Here is a 16,288-nt window from a genome sequence, read left to right on the forward strand (position 1 = left end):
ACAGGCTGGTTCCAAATCATCAAGGCTGTATATTGTCACTCTGCTTATTTAGCTTATATGCAGAGCACAACATGAGAAATACTGGGCTGGATGAAGCACAAGCTGGAAGGAAGACTGCCAGGAAAAACATCAATAACCTCAGATATGCAGATGACACCACCCTTATGGCAGAAAGTGAAGAAGAACTAAAGAGCCTCTTGATGAAAGTGAAAGAGGAGAGTGAAAAAGTTGACTTAAAGCTCAACATTCAGAAAACTATGATCATGGCATCCAGTCCTATAACTTCCTGGCAAATAGGTGGAGAAACAGTGGAAAAGTGGCAGACTTTATTTGTGGGGGCGGGGGGCGGGTAGTCCAAAGTCACTGCAGATGGTGATTGCAGCCCTGAAATTAAAAGACACTTCCTCCTTGGAAGAAAAGCTAAGACCAACCTAGACAGCATATTAAAAAGCAGAGACATTGCTTTGCCAACAAAGGTCCATCTGGCAAAGCTATGGTTTTTCTAGTAGTCATGCATGGATGTGAGAGTTGGACTATAAAGAAAGCTGAGCACCAAAGAATTGATGCTTTTGAATTGTGGTGTTGCAGAAGACTCTTGGGAGTCCCTTGGAGAGCAAGGAGATCCAACCAGTCCATCCTAAATGAAATCAGTCCTGAATATTCATTGCAAGGACTGATGTTGAAGCTGAAGGTCCAATATTTTGTCCACCTGATAGGAAGAACTGATTCATTTGAAAAGACTTTGATGCTGGGAAAGATTGAAGGTGGGAGGAAAAGGGGATGACAGAGGCTGAGATGATTGGATGGCATCACTGACTCAATGGGCATGAGTTTGAGTAAGCTCCAGGAGTTGGTGATAGACAGGGCACCCTGGTACATTGTAGTCCATGGGATCTCAAAGAGTCAGAATCGACTTAGTGACTGAACTGCACTGAGTCTTCATTTATTATCTGATCTTCTTTTACTGCCTCCTTATTGCTTTTGGCAGGGCTTCCCTGATAACTCAATTAGTAAAGAATCTGCCTGCAATGGGGGAGACCTGGGTTGGGAAGATCTGGAGAAGGGAAAAGCTACCCACTCCATTATTCTGGCCTAGACAATTCCATGGACTGTGTAGTCCATGGGTTCGCAGAGTGGGACACGACTTAACGACTTTTACTCTGCTGCTTTTGGCAGATACCTTAATTTACGTACCCTTTCCCGAGTAATCGATCCTAGCTCCCAGAGTTTGCCCTGCTTAAACTAAAACTATCTCAGCTATCCAATTTAAGGAGACTGCTATAGGAACCCTGACCGTAGCCTATAGGATCTGGCCTCTGATGAAAACTGGGAATGAACAAGGAAGCACTTTGTCCTGGGTTTGTTTTTTTGTTTTTTGCTGGGTTGTGGGGCAAATTGGATTTTTTTTTTAAATAAAAGTTTGTGCTCAGTAAAGTTGTCAGTCCCTCCATTCTCCACCACCAAAGCTCTAATTTTTAAATAGTGATCTTTATTATGCAAAAGAGAGTATCAAGGTGCCCAGACTTCATTATCTCCTTTATCATTGCAACTCTGGGCTATTGCAGCACAAGTTGCCAGATTAAAAACAAACAAACAAACAAACCAATCAAACCAAAAAGCTAAAGCATTAAAAAGTTTAAAATTCTCTGCCCATTAAATATAGTACATGTACACATTTCTAGATTTAAAATGGATAACCTACAAGGAACAAGGATAAAGGATAAAATGGATGACCAACAAGGATATAGCACATGGAACTCTGCTCAATGTTATGTGGCAGCCTGGATAGGAGGGGAAATTAAAGGACAATAGATATATGTATTTAAATGGCTCAGTCCCATTTGCTTTCCATCTCAAACCACCACAACATTGTTAATCATCTATACCCCCACAAAAAATAATACATTTTAATAAATAATACAGTGCTGATGAGGAGCCCAGCCAATGCTTGAAAGCATGTTCTCTTTTTCTACCTAATTCTACCTGGACAAGGATGCGTTATGAATCTGGGTCCTCAGATACACAGACATTAAAAAAAAAAAAAAAGCAAACAGACGCTTAACATTTCTAACCCACTATGTTGATTTCATAATTCAGAGCTTGTTCAGGTGCCCTGCCTATTGGCTGTTCTACTCCATCCCTCCCATTCAGTTTCCAGATAGTAACCTCATTTCTTTAGTGTCCTAGACTTTCTTTTGTCCTCTTTTCTAAGAGATCACATACCCTAAATCTCTGCTAGTTTGTGAGGGATTTATTCACTGAGGGTATATTCCTCAAAATAACAACCCCTCGAAATGACTTTCAAATTAAGTAGCTACATTGAATTTAACTATGCTTCATCTCCAAGTATAAAATCACACCTAAAATACTTGTATACTCTGATCTTTGCAGCCTGGCGAGCACCAGGAAAAAGATGAAAATAGAGTATTAAATAGTTAAAAGAAAAAAGAGAGTCCTTCAACCAAGAACACCTCATAAAGATAATGTAAGTCCATACAACACAATGTTTCATATGGACCATGGTCCTATATTTATATTACATTTTGTAAACATAATCATTGATACAAATCAAAATGTCTCCATTTATCTTTAGAATGCGACTATAATTGTGACATACAAAATCAGCATGTGTATTATGCCCAGTAGAAACATTTTCAGAGTAGCATACACAATTTTAAGTCAAGGGGAAAGTGCTGTTCAATTTTACAATCTTAAGGTATCCAGTTTGTCAAAAATGTTCTGTATCCAAAACATGAAAACACTTGTAAAATAGTCAAGTGTTTCTTAAAGGGTATTTTCAGGTTACAAAAAGTCAGTGTTTCACATAATTTAGAAAAAATCACATTCACTCTCTGCTGGAAAAAAAAAAATGGGGATCTCTCAAATAAATGGCTCTTAACAATGTTAACTTGCCAAAAAATCAATTTTTTCCTGTGCTATTATTCATTTGATAGATTTTACTATATCATAGCCCAACCTCATAAAACAAGGATGAACCAGATATTTACCAAAATGTATCCATGATTGAGTTTTATTTATTTGTGTAAAGCCATAGGACATGCACCTCTAAACATGAACAAATGGGCCATGTCTGAGATTCTCTCTCCTGCTGTCAGTTAATCTATACATTCTTAATCTCCCTGATCCATATACCCACAAACAACAGATATTTCTTTTGTTTTGTAAAATTCATCATATTGTTTGTGGATTTGTTTGTTTGTTTGTTTTGCACTGGCCAGCATGGTTACAAATAAATGAAGCTTTTATCAGTGAATACGGGAAACTATTTCTATGCACTTGAAGGAAATGATCAATAAATTCCACTACAGTGAAGTTTAAAATGTGTATATATCAGAGGCTAGAATACAAAAAGAGAAGCCACATCCAATGGAAGATAGCTGCTATATTTAAACTAGTATTAGTTTCTTGAAAAATGATTTGATCTTGTCCTCTAAATTTGAATATTTTCCTATTATTTAATCTAGCAATATCATTATTGGAAATCAGTACTTCATTTATAAGACTTTTCAGGTAAGCACAGTTTTTAAGAGAAAACAAAACTGGAAAAAACAAATATTCAAAAGAGAAGGAAGGATAAATTGTGGTAAGTTATATTCGTTAAGCATAATACTATATAGCAGTGAAAAATCAATTAGTGAATAAATAAAGGGAAAAGTCATGAAAATGAAATACTGATAGAGGAAAACAGAAGAATACATTTGGAATCATTTATATAAAATTAAAGATCACAACATATTTATAATAAAAAGGAAGAAATGTAAAAAAAAATAAGAGTGTTTAATCTTAAGAAGAATGAACATCAATGGAGAGAAGCATGGGGAAAATGTAATAGTTTCGTTATTAGTCAATTACTGACTGAAAATTCAGTAGTGGATAAAACATACCACTAAGAGGAACTAAAGAGCCTCTTGATGAAAGTGAAAGAGGAGAGTGAAAAAGCTGGCTTAAAGCTCAACATTAAAAAAACTGAGATCAAGGTATCCAATCCCATCACTACATGGTAAATAGATGTGAAACAATGGAAACAGTGACAGACTTTATTTTCTTGGGCTCCAAAATCACTGCAGACATGACTGCAGCCATGAAGTTAAAAGGTGCTTGCTCCTTGGAAGAAAAACTACGACCAACCTAGACAGCATATTTAAAAACAGAGACATTATTTTGCTGACAAATGTTCGTCTAGTAAAAGCTATGGTTTTTCCAGCAGTCATGCATGGATGTGAGAGTTTGACCATGAAGAAAGCTGAGTGCTGAAGAATTGATGCTTTTGAACTGTAGTGCTGGAGAAGACTCTTGAGATTCCCTTGAACTGTGAGGAAAAAATTTTCCCTAAAGGAAATCAACCCTGAATATTCACTGGAAGGACTGATGCTAAAGCTGAAGTTCCAATACTTTGGCCACCTGATGCAATGAACCTACTCATTGGAAAAGACCCTGGTGCTGGGAAAGACTGAAGGCAGGAGGAGAAAGGGACAAGAGAGGATGAGATGGTTGGATGGCATCACCAAGTCAATGAGCATGAGTTTGAGAAAGCTCTTGGAGTTGGTGATGGACAGGGCAGCCTGGTGTGCTGCAGTCCATGGGGTTGCAAAGAGTTGGACATGACTGAGAGACTAAATTGAACTGAAAATGTACCAGGTAAATATGCAGTAATCATAAGTCAGGAGGCAGAATAAAGGTAAGAACACTGCTTTTAGACTACTTATAGAGTTTAACCATGTATCTGGTGCTGTTTTAATGTTATTTAATTCCACATTTGTTTAAGGAGGTCTATCTACTACTTATTGACTTTTGTGACCTCAGGACTATCCTTATGCTTGTTGTTTACACTCAAGAGTTCTCTTTTAAGTACAGATTACCCTATACACCACATAAATATTTTCTACAGGCTAATGTCACCAGTAGCCTAGAATGATCTTAGCTCATTTTGAATATAATTTACTTTGTTTTTATTTGTGCTGTTGTTATTATTTTAGCTTTTTTCATTTTTATTTCAAAAAAAGGAATTACCATATAGTAAACCTCCAATGTAATTAGAGGATTATAATTTTTAGACAATCATTGTTAGAAAAACTCACTGCAGTGTTTCAGGAATGACTTTTTATTTTTAATTGATCATACTTGATTTTTAGGAGAGCCATGAAACAGTGGGTCTGGTGAGTTTAACTAAATGAAAGGCAGTGATTTCCTGCTGATTCCAGAGAAAGTATGATGTCTGCAAATCCACACCTATGAAGGTTCTTTCTGCCTTAATCACCTTATGGGGGCCCAAACTCATTTCTACAGCTAAAAAAAGAAGAAAAAAAAAAAAAGGCCAGGAAGGCCTTATCTTCTCCAATCCTCCAGCACTCTTTGCATGGTCTGACTTTCTGAGATCCACGCAATTGTTTTCTGAGTCTTTCCAAGATAACAGCATTTTGAAAGAGTAATGAAGATCAGAAGGCCAAAGGCATGGCATTCCCTGTAGAATCAGCCCTTGTATGCCAACGATTCACCCTGCATCTCAGGCCACTACAAGGTCCTGTGGCAATCTGAAACTGATGGAGTCAAAATTTTACTTGATTGGATAAAGTATACACTCTCAAAAATACTTCATCACTAAAACCCTATCTCATTGCAAGCTGACTTTTGGGAAAATTCTATGGTTGTTTTAATGAAAAAGAATGAATACATATAATTTTCATTTCTAAAATGTATTTTAATATCTAAAATAAATTACCAAACACTTTATACTTGATACTATTGTATATACAATTCAGACCTATTGGTTTGAAATTTCTACCCTCAGTTTCAGCTCCAAAGAAATCAAAAGCCAAAATCTTGCAGATCCAGTACAATCTGAAGCATGGTTTTAATCAACCACATGTAATGCTTAATCCTCAGAAAACTTGAAAACAAAGTTGGTAATTGCTTACAGTACCATTATCTGCATTCCCAAACAAACAGAATGTGTCATTCAGAAATGTTTCAGTCAACCATATTTGTTTTGCATGTTTTATATTACTCCTTTATATATTTGATACATGAATAAATACACAAGTTCTGTTTAGAAAAACAAAATATTTGGGGATCAGTATTTAGTAACATAAATATTTACTAGTAAATACTAGCTCTTCATTTAGTTAATGATTTAATTAACTAAAATGACTTTCATTTTGTCTTCATTTTCTAAAATAATGTTTGATGTTAGAAGCTCTTATTTTTGCTTTCTTCTTTTAGGATTATATTATTGTCATTGCTGTGTAATCCGTAAATCATGTCCAACTCTTGCGACCCCCTGGACTGCAGCCCACCACCCCCTGGACTGCAGCCCACCAGGCTCCTCTGTCCATGGAATTTCCAAGGCAAGAATACTAAAGTGGGTTGTCATTTCCTTCTCCAGGGGATCTTCCCAACCAAGGGATCAAACCCATGTCTCCTGCAGATTCTCCAGGCAGATTGTTTACTACTAAGCCACCAGGGAAGCCCCAGGATTACACTATTACATAAAAGTATTAGTTGGGCAGTTATTGTATGAGATTCATATGAGCTATTTTAACTTCCTTTAATTAGTAAGGATGATATCTATGCTACACTTTTTTATAGCTTTTTTATGATTTTGCTCTGTTCTTAGTATCTGTTTTCAGAGAAAACTAATTGATTATCTGAATCAGAAGAATGTGTGAATTGCAGACTATCCAGAGTTAAGAAAAGCAGTAATTTACACACTTCCACACTTATTTGATATTAAAATACAAATGTATTAAGGTTTAACTGGATTTTTGTCATGTAGTTATTTGGATGCATATGTTTGTACTCTTATAAACAGAAGAGGGAAAAAGTAAGAGACACATTGATATTTTCCTGAGTATATTTTTGAGTTTACAATACTTAATTGAAATTAACATTTTAAATAATTTAAAGTTAGATTTCACATTAAATATAATCCTTAAAATAGCTGTATATAATATATATGCAAAATAACTTTATCCCCTAAAACTGTTAAAATAATTGATATTCTTTTTCTGATTCACATAATGAATATTGACATTTACATTGATTGTAAAGCAAAGATATCATATTTATGTTTTTTATCCATTTTTAAAATCTTATGATTATCTGGCGTGCTGCGGTCCCTGGTGTCGCAAAGTCAGACACGATTCAGCAACTGAACAGAACTGATTATCTTTCATATGATATTTTAACATTATCCTGAAAAGGTGTGGTAATTCTAAATCTTTGATCAAGGATCACCGCTCATTTCTCTGACTTCTTACTTTTCATGGTGGTCAGAAGAAGCTTTATGCTCTTGAAAATTTAATACCACTGATAGTTTCGATTAATATTTATATTTTATTCATTGCATACCATAATAGCATGCCTAATTAAATAGTATTAACTGTTTATATTATTATCTATATATTATAACAATATCAATGCATGTCTATATTCTTATAATATAGATCTAATGTTATGACCCATATTAATGTGCATATAATAAAGTGAAGTCGCTCAGTCATGTCTGGCTCTTTGCGACCCCATGGATTGCAGCCCAACAGGCTACTCCATCCATGGGATTTCCAGGCAAGAATACTGGAGTGGGTTGCCATTTCCTTCTCCAGGGGACCTTCCTGACTCAGGGATTGAACCCTGATCTCCTGTACTGCTGGCAGACTATTTACTATCTGAGCCACCAGGGAAGAATAAGCAAGGTAATTTATTTAATAGGTGTGATTGCTCAGTCATGTCTGACTCTTTGTGATCCTGTGGACTGTAGCCCACCAGTCTCCTCTGCTCATGGCATTCTCCAGGCAAGAATACTAGAGCAGGTTGCCATTTCCTACTCTTAAAGATCTTTCTGACCCAGGGATTGAAGCAGTGTCTTCGGCATCTCCATCAGCAAGCAGATGGAGAAAATATCTAAACTCTATTCTTTGAAATGGGACTCAGCAATCTGCTTTTCATTAAGCATCATATTTTCCAGAAATACTCATCCATTCAGCTGCTGCTGTCTTCTACAAACAGATTGAAAAACAGGAACGTTTTCAAAGCTCTCTAGCATAGGATGTGCATTTTTCAAAAGATGTCAGAGAATAAGATGGGTCACAGGAAAGAATGAAAGCTGAATGTGGCATCGACTCCAGTTATAGAATAAAAGACACTGCTTTAGTCTTTATAGTCTAACAGTTGCCAGTAGTATAAAATGAATTTGATGGAGCACCAAAAACATAACAAGTTGAATAAAATGTATTTTTGTTGATGAAAAAAGAAAACAATCTTGTGGGTCACAATTTCTTGATCCTGTGAATTCAGATTCCTTTGAAGGGTATAATATTGATTTGTGGAGTGTCTTGTTATTACTAAAAGCTATTCCCTTTATTCTGATGCTTTTCTGTGGCAAAAAAGAAATGAGATTATACAGCTGATATCATTAAAGCAAGAGCAAAATTGCATTAAAATGAAATGTTTTCAGAATTGAACATGAAAGTCAAAGAGTTTGCCTCCCCATCTAAATTTCTCAAGCCTAGAAACACATCACAGAGTAAACTGAGATCAATTCCCAAAGGAAAATAAAACAGCTGACCTTTATTTTCAAAGTTCTTTTTCTTCAGTTAGTTAAGAAAATATGAACATTTATTTTACCTTTATCTAAAACCTACAGTTTAAAACAAATAGAATTATGTTTAAAGGGCTACATTACTTCAAAAATAAGTTCTAGAAGAATGCAAAGCTATCTGGTATGACACGTTTTTTCATATTATTTAGATAACAGTGATTCCTTGTTAGAAACACTCAAGCAATCTTCATGAAGTTGTAAATAAATAACAACATTAAGTTCTTGGGTCAGTTTTGGATTTTGAAGTCACTTGACTATGTTATTATCATCCTTATCAATAAAATACATATTACTATTATTGCAAATGTAGCAAAGCCATGTTGCTTGATTCTTCAAACTATCCTTTTAATCATTTTTCTTCACTATATTTTATTATCTTCATTAGTAAAAGCTTCAAAATACAGCCTTATCATAGTTAATATTATATTACATTTATGGTTGCTTTTAATTAGTCAATACCACTTATTTCTTGAAAGTAACTTGCTCTGTTTACCTTGTTTCTCTTTTGTTTAGTTGTTACTTTTTAAGGAAGAATGAAAAGGAAGAGAAAAGTCTCTCCTCTTAGGCAATTTTTCTCAGTTTTTATGAGAGAATCATGAGTATTTATTCAAAGATATGTTCAGAATACCTACTTTGTGGCAGGTGCCATCGGGTGCTGGGGATCTGATGATGAACCAGATAAACATAGCTTGTCCTTACATAGCTTATTGTCACACATAAGCTAATTTTAGAAAGTGGCAAGCACCACACAGGGTGCCAAGAGAGGTATCATAGGAACAGTAGACCTTAGAAAAGACAAGGGAAGGGAGATGACTCTGAAGAGAGAAAATTGACACTGAGGTTTAAGAGAGAGCCTCCTGCCAGCAGGGAAAAAAGTTAGAAAGATATTGAAGGGTCAAACAACTTGATATGTTTAAAGGAAGAAAACCCCAGCATGGGTGAAGCAAAGGGCAGACTGACGGATGTGCTATAAGGTCAAGGACCAAGACAGAGCTGGGCCAGGTACCTTCCTATTTCATCCAGTAAGGAGTTTAGCTTTTATTTTTCCGGCAAGAAGAAACCATTCAAATTAGAAGGAGTGGTAGGAATGGAGATTTATTCAAAACACTACACTGTGTTAGCGACAATGATAGAACATTTCTATTACTGTTCCACGGGAAACCAGCTACACAAAATGATTCCTGAAAAATTTAGAAAATGCTAGATATCAAGCTATACTTTTGGACAATTACAGTATCATTAAATATAGAATATTCTCATAAAGTTAAAAGCTGCTTAAACTTTTACTCAAATTCCCAAATATATCTGACCTCAAAATTTAGTTTTCTGGTGGTATCTGGCATCTCTTTCTGGAATCACACTTTGGAAAATACTTATATAGAAAAAAGTGATCAGTATTACTCAAGTGAGTCATATCATTGGAATTCTTTTGCTTTGTTTCAAAATTCCTAACTACTAAAAAATTAAATTTTAAAAACTTACATTCGTATTAAGAATGTGCCTTACATTCATTACTTTTCATACACCTAAAAAAGTCACTCATAACGCAATTAAACCTGTTTAAGGCATGAATGGGATAATTTCTCCATGAGCTCTATTCTATTTCATATTCTCATAAGGCAACTTTGGCATTAAATATGGATAAAGTAATAGTTTTCATAAGGATATCCAGTATTGGAGTGTTAGGATGATTTTAATTAGTCTCTATCAGCAGGTTAGGTTTACCTGTGTGCTTGTCCATGTGAAGTGCATGTAAATCCTGAACCATCACCTACGAATTTAAATCAGAAAGCTCATCAACTTCTATTGGCAAGGTGAAAGATAAAAGCCACAGAAGGACCTTCCTAGCCTCTGTCAGTAATGATAAACAGCATTAACTGCTTCTGTAGACACTAATGCTGCTATCTTGGGAACACAGGCAGCTACCATGAGAACTTTACAGCTTCACTAATCATACATTTGTTTGTCACAAAACAGAAAATAAAATCTCAACAAAGAAGCAACAAATATTAGCATTTATGAACAAAAGAAGGTCACATAAATATGTATATCTCTGAATATGCAATCCATTCTTCATTAACCAAATATCATGTTCATTATTATAAGCTGTTATTCTAGGAGAAGGAGACAACAGAAGTAAGAGAAAATTAAATGGAAGCTGGGACAGAGTCAGATGTGTAGGAAGCATTTTCCATAAAAAGATATGGTGACTATAATAAAAATCAATGCTTTAATGTTATGAAGTTATTTATTATTTATTTGCTTAAAGGGGTTTTCAGTAGTGATAAATATTCCAAATTCTGTGACATCAAAGTACCAAACTTTTCTTCTAGTTCATTGAAAAATTTGTGTTTGTGGCATTATATTTTAAATTCAAATATTATATTAAAATTCTACTTTTCTCACTTCAAGGCAAAATATTCACATTGAATTAATTTAATAACATTGCTTACAAAGTTTAAACAACATGCATGGTAATTTTGATATTAATATAGAGATAGCCAAACAATATTCTCCCCTAAAAGCATACCAGGATGTTATATTATTGAACTACAAAAACACTAACAAGTTTGAAAAAGAAACTAAGACATCATGCATATCTTTTTATTTTCAAATACCTATGCCTATAAAGTTTATGTGATAGTTTACTTTTCCTCTTCTTACACAACATTAAATCCCTAGTTCTTTGAAAGACTTCTCTTATGTTCAATGGTTCATTTTCCTTTTACAGTTTTCCTTTTTTATATTATATTTCTAATATGTTTTACTTTTTTTTTACCCTTCTGCTATATTCCAACATGACTGATAAGGTGAAGGTTCAAGTAGTTAGATTAATCAACTGATTAGTCAACTATGCTACTAATTCTACAAAAAATCTTATGTCCCTGCTGTTCTACTATTACTTCAGTTGCTAAATACTGTTGGGATATAATTAATGATGTTATGTTAAAACTCAAGTGCTGTTAGATAACATGCATGAAATTTAGAAGACATGTATAACAAACCAGAGCATATCCTTTAAAAGAGCACCTAAAAACAATCTAGTGTAGATAACCTACAGTCCAAGGGTTAGGGCATTTGTTTGTTTTCCCATAACATTATTTTTATTACCTGTAAAATGGGTTAATAATAGTACCTATTTCATATAGTACTTGTAAGAATTATTACATATGCATACAAAAGGCTTAGGATAAAACCTGATCACACAGAGACTATTAGTTATTATGATCTACTTGGATAAATTCAAATGTGGTTATTGAAACACAAAATAATAGAATAATTGCAATTGTATTCACTGGTGCAAATATACTGTAATATGTTATATGAATATCATATAATTGCCTAGGGGATATGATATTAAATATTAGTGGGAGGGACTAATAGACTAAGTTATCTGGATAAAGGAATTAGGAACTAAGTCTTTTATATAATGTTCAGAAATAAAAAGACTATTTACAAAATTTAGAAAAGAACATGTTGTACATTCACTAGTTATTAGACAAGAAATCTGAATTGATCTCAATTTAAAATCTGCTTCTTTCTTAGTTTTTAGTTTCAGCTTACATTAAATAATAAATAACCTTCTTTCACTACCTTATTGGGAAGAGAGTGAAAGGCTTTTATTGGAAAAGAGAATAGAGATCAGAAGAAAAACTATTCCAACTCTCACCACACTTTTGAGAAGGTCATAGTAATTGATTTCAGGTACTTTGTAACTGCAGATTCCTAACTCCTGGTTGTATCCCTATATAAGTATATGGTATATGTGGTGTGGTAGGAGCCTCTTGATGAAACTGAAAGAGGAGAGTGAAAAAGTTGGCTTAAGACTCAACATTCAGAAAACTAAGATCATGGCATCTGGTCCCATCATTTCATGGCAAATAGATGGGAAACAGTGGAAACAGTGAGGGACTTTATTGGGGGGGGCTCCCAAATCACTGCAGATGGTGACTGCAGCCATGAAATTAAAAGACGCTTACTCCTTGGAAGGAAAGTTATGACCAACCTAGACAGCATATTAAAAAACAGAGACATTACTCTGTCAGCAAAAGTCCATCTAGTCAAAGCTATGGTTTTTAAAATAGTCATGTATGGATGTGAGAGTTGGGACTATAAAGAAAGCTGAGTGCCAAAGAATTGATGCTTTTGAACTGTGGTGTTGGAGAATACTCTTGAGAGTCCCTTAGACTGCAAGGAGATCCAACCAGTCCATCCTAAAGGAAATCAGTGCTGAATATTCATTGGAAGGACTGATGCTGAAGCTGAAACTCCAATACTTTGGCCACCTGATTCGAAGCACTGAGTCATTGGAAAAGAACCTGATGCTGGGAAATATTGAGGGCAGGAGGAGAAGGGGATGACAGAGAATGAGATGGTTGGATGGCATCACCGACTCAATGGACATGAGTTTGAGTAAACTCCTGAAGTTGGTGATGGACAGGGAGGCCTGGCGTACTGCAGTCCATGGGTCACAAAGAGTCAGACACGACTGAGAGACTGAACTGAGGAGCCTTAGGGACAGGATGGTAGTAACCAAAGATTCATATTATACAACCACATTTGAGTCTTACTCCTTATGATCCAAATCATAGGGTTAAAAGTAGGTAGAGCAGCACAGAATGCATATAATGCTGACCTTAGAAATATATGCAGTATGTAAGTACTCTGCATTCCATTAGTTTTTCCCTAATTCTTAATAGCATTCAAGCATTTAGTCAACCCACTCAGTGAAAGAACTATTATTTGATCCTGTATTACTGCCAGACGCTGCCCTGGGAGCTAATGATATAATGGTGAAGAAATAAGGTCACTTCTCAAGTAGTTTATGATCTTCATTTGTTTCCAAGCAGCTTATAGACAATGGCAAAATAATTCTAACACTGTGGGAACACATGGAAAGGGTGATTTATTTACTACGCCTTAGTGTTATTGTATTTCTAAATAAAAAAGCTCAGGAGAGTATATTCTATTTCTTTGTATCACTTCTGCATATTACTTTAGAGTCAGGTAAAAAATAAATATTTATGAAACTGAAATAATAACATAATACATTTACCTTATTAATTGACTAGCAATAAACAAATGTTGACTGAAAGTGAACTAAAAATACTTTACTTTTATGTAATTGGTTATTGAATAAGAAGGACAGTCTTCCTCAAAATTTAATGATGTCATTAAAATGATATAATCAGAGGGTACATGATATGAAATATATGAATGTTACTTACGGATATTACATATCAAAACATCCATTAACCATTGGGGGGTTTCCCTGGTGGTTCAGTCGTAAAGAATCCACCTGTCAATGCAGGGGACATGGGTTCGATCCCTGAATCAAGAGTTTCCCACATGCCATGTGCACCACTACTAAGCCCAAGCACCACAAGCATGTAGCCTGTGCTCTAGAGCCCCGGAGTCGCTTCAGTTTTTTACTGAAGCCCTTGTGGAGAGCCTGTAATCCTCAACAAGGAAAACCCCTGCCATGAGAAAGCCACACACTGTAACTAGAGAGCAGCCCCGACTCTCTGCAAGTAGACAAAGCCCACACAAAAAGCAACAAAGACCTGGCACAGCCGTAAGTAAAATTATTAAAAGATTTAGACATAACAATTTATGATATGACATATTTAATTTCTTTGTCACGAAATATGTTTCCTTTGAGAAATCAGTGAAAAATACATGTAAGGGTGCTATCTAAAAAATAATAGCCAATGAGATAACTAGGCTGTTGTAATAATTTTAAATCTAGTTACTTCAATCTCTATTTTAAGTAAGAACATTGATAGAAGACTAAAATTATTCTTTATATGCCCCAATTTTTATTCCTATTATTTAGTAGAAGTCTAAAATATAGGTATAAATAAAAAGATAATAACATATACATATATATGAAATTATATAGTGAAAATATTAATTCTTCTATTAATTATATGTCATTCATAGAGTGACAGATAAAAATTTTAGTAATATTTAACATGAATTTCCTTAAAAGAGGCAAACTTAAGGCATTTAAATAAAATGCTAATATTAAATTAGTGTATCTATTTTTATTTGAATTAATTAGGATACAAAGAGTCTTATTTATACAGTATGGTGACATCTCTCCTGTGGTTAAATTTTTTTCTGATAAAAGCTTTAGCACTTTCTCCTTTCAAAGACTATAAATGAAAAATTACAACAAATAACAAGCCTAACAAAACAACATTCTGACTATATTGTCATATTTATTATAAAACACTTGGCTCACTGCATTTTGGCATTTTATACAACTGATTCTGACAGTGATTAACATGGTTTGGGCTTCTGCAGTTTCACCCAAGAGAAATAAAACACCAAAATCTCTGCAGGTGTGTAATGGGCCAGAGATTTACAATCTGTTCTGCAAAGTCAGACTTCAAAGACTTGAAAAAAAAATCTTAAAGTTGGCAATGCCTCTATCATCACTAATATTTAAGGTGTTTTCTATATTTCAAAAGGAACTGTGTAGCTAATTGCAAAGATTTCATCTCCAATTTGACTTCTGTGCAGCTCTCCTCAGAAGACAATTTTCATTATACATCTGCACATTCCAGGTGAAGCAGGCATCACCTTTATGAAGCAGCAAACTAAATAATTATTTACTTCTACTTCCAAGGAGACTTCACTTGAAGTATACTGCATCATTTAACTGATACTAAGGAGTAGTTGGGAAGTACCAAGGTAATTACCAAATGACAATCAGGCAGCAGCACCTGGGCTATGGCAGCCCCAGGACAAGTGCCCATAATTGCTTCCATGATTGCTTGGTGTGAACCTAATATAAAACTTATCCAATTAGGGTCAGAATATGCATGATAATTTCAATTATAGGAATGTTCATCTGCCTGAGAGCTGCTCACAGAAGAAAAAGTTCAAATAGTGCTATTTAAATTTTTAAATATGAGAGTTTACCCATTTTCGTGGATATCAGGTCTATGTGTATGCCTGACGGAGTGCAAATGGCTCCATCTTTTAGAATTTTCCACTTATGTGTTTTCAAATGTCATCTCTGTAGTTTATAACCATTCCATGGGTAAACAAACAATGAACGAACAACATAAAGGAATATCATTTTAATGATAAGTCCCTCAGAAAATCAGTAGTAGGTTACTGTCTTTAAACTTGAATTCTGTTTATACGTTTCAATGAAAGCACCCAGTAATCTCTCTGTCATCCACGGCTATTACTAACAGAAATGAAGTAAATTGAATAATGGGCCAATATTTTTAGTCAATTTAACCACCAAAGGTTTTGATTGCTATGATATTTTGCCTGAAGTATAGTTCTCTTCTATTCAAGTATGTTTGTTGAAAATTGTCAAGGTCATAGATGCACACATTAACCGTATCAGTCAGGGTGGCAAAGAGAAAAGCTTTGTTCCATTGTAGCAGATTGCAGCCTTCATTCAAATATTTTCTGTCATCTCATCAACCTTGTTTAAAAGAGGGGATAATGTTAAAAGAAAAAAAAAGGGAAAAGAAAAAAAAATCCTTCAAATTCTTCATCCATATAAAACTCCATGTATACTCTCTCAAAATATATACAGTATATGTAATTTTATTATACATATATAATATATAGAACAGACACAAATTTGAAAACTGTCACACTACCCATTTTTAAGCTTTGATTTTTTAGGATATAAATAAGAAA

At 34.5% G+C, this 16,288-nt stretch overlaps 1 protein-coding gene across 2 annotated transcripts in view; it reads right to left on the reverse strand.

The window, feature by feature from the left end:
• CADM2 (cell adhesion molecule 2) overlaps positions 1-16,288 on the reverse strand; it is a 1,267,951-nt gene that overhangs the window by 800,219 nt on the left and 451,444 nt on the right. The window lies entirely within an intron of this gene.

The sequence above is a fragment of the Bos grunniens genome, chromosome 1, assembly GCF_055505025.1.
Source record: "Bos grunniens cultivar Pamir isolate PY7600 chromosome 1, Bosgru_T2T1.0, whole genome shotgun sequence".
Taxonomy (NCBI): Eukaryota; Metazoa; Chordata; class Mammalia; order Artiodactyla; family Bovidae; genus Bos; species Bos grunniens.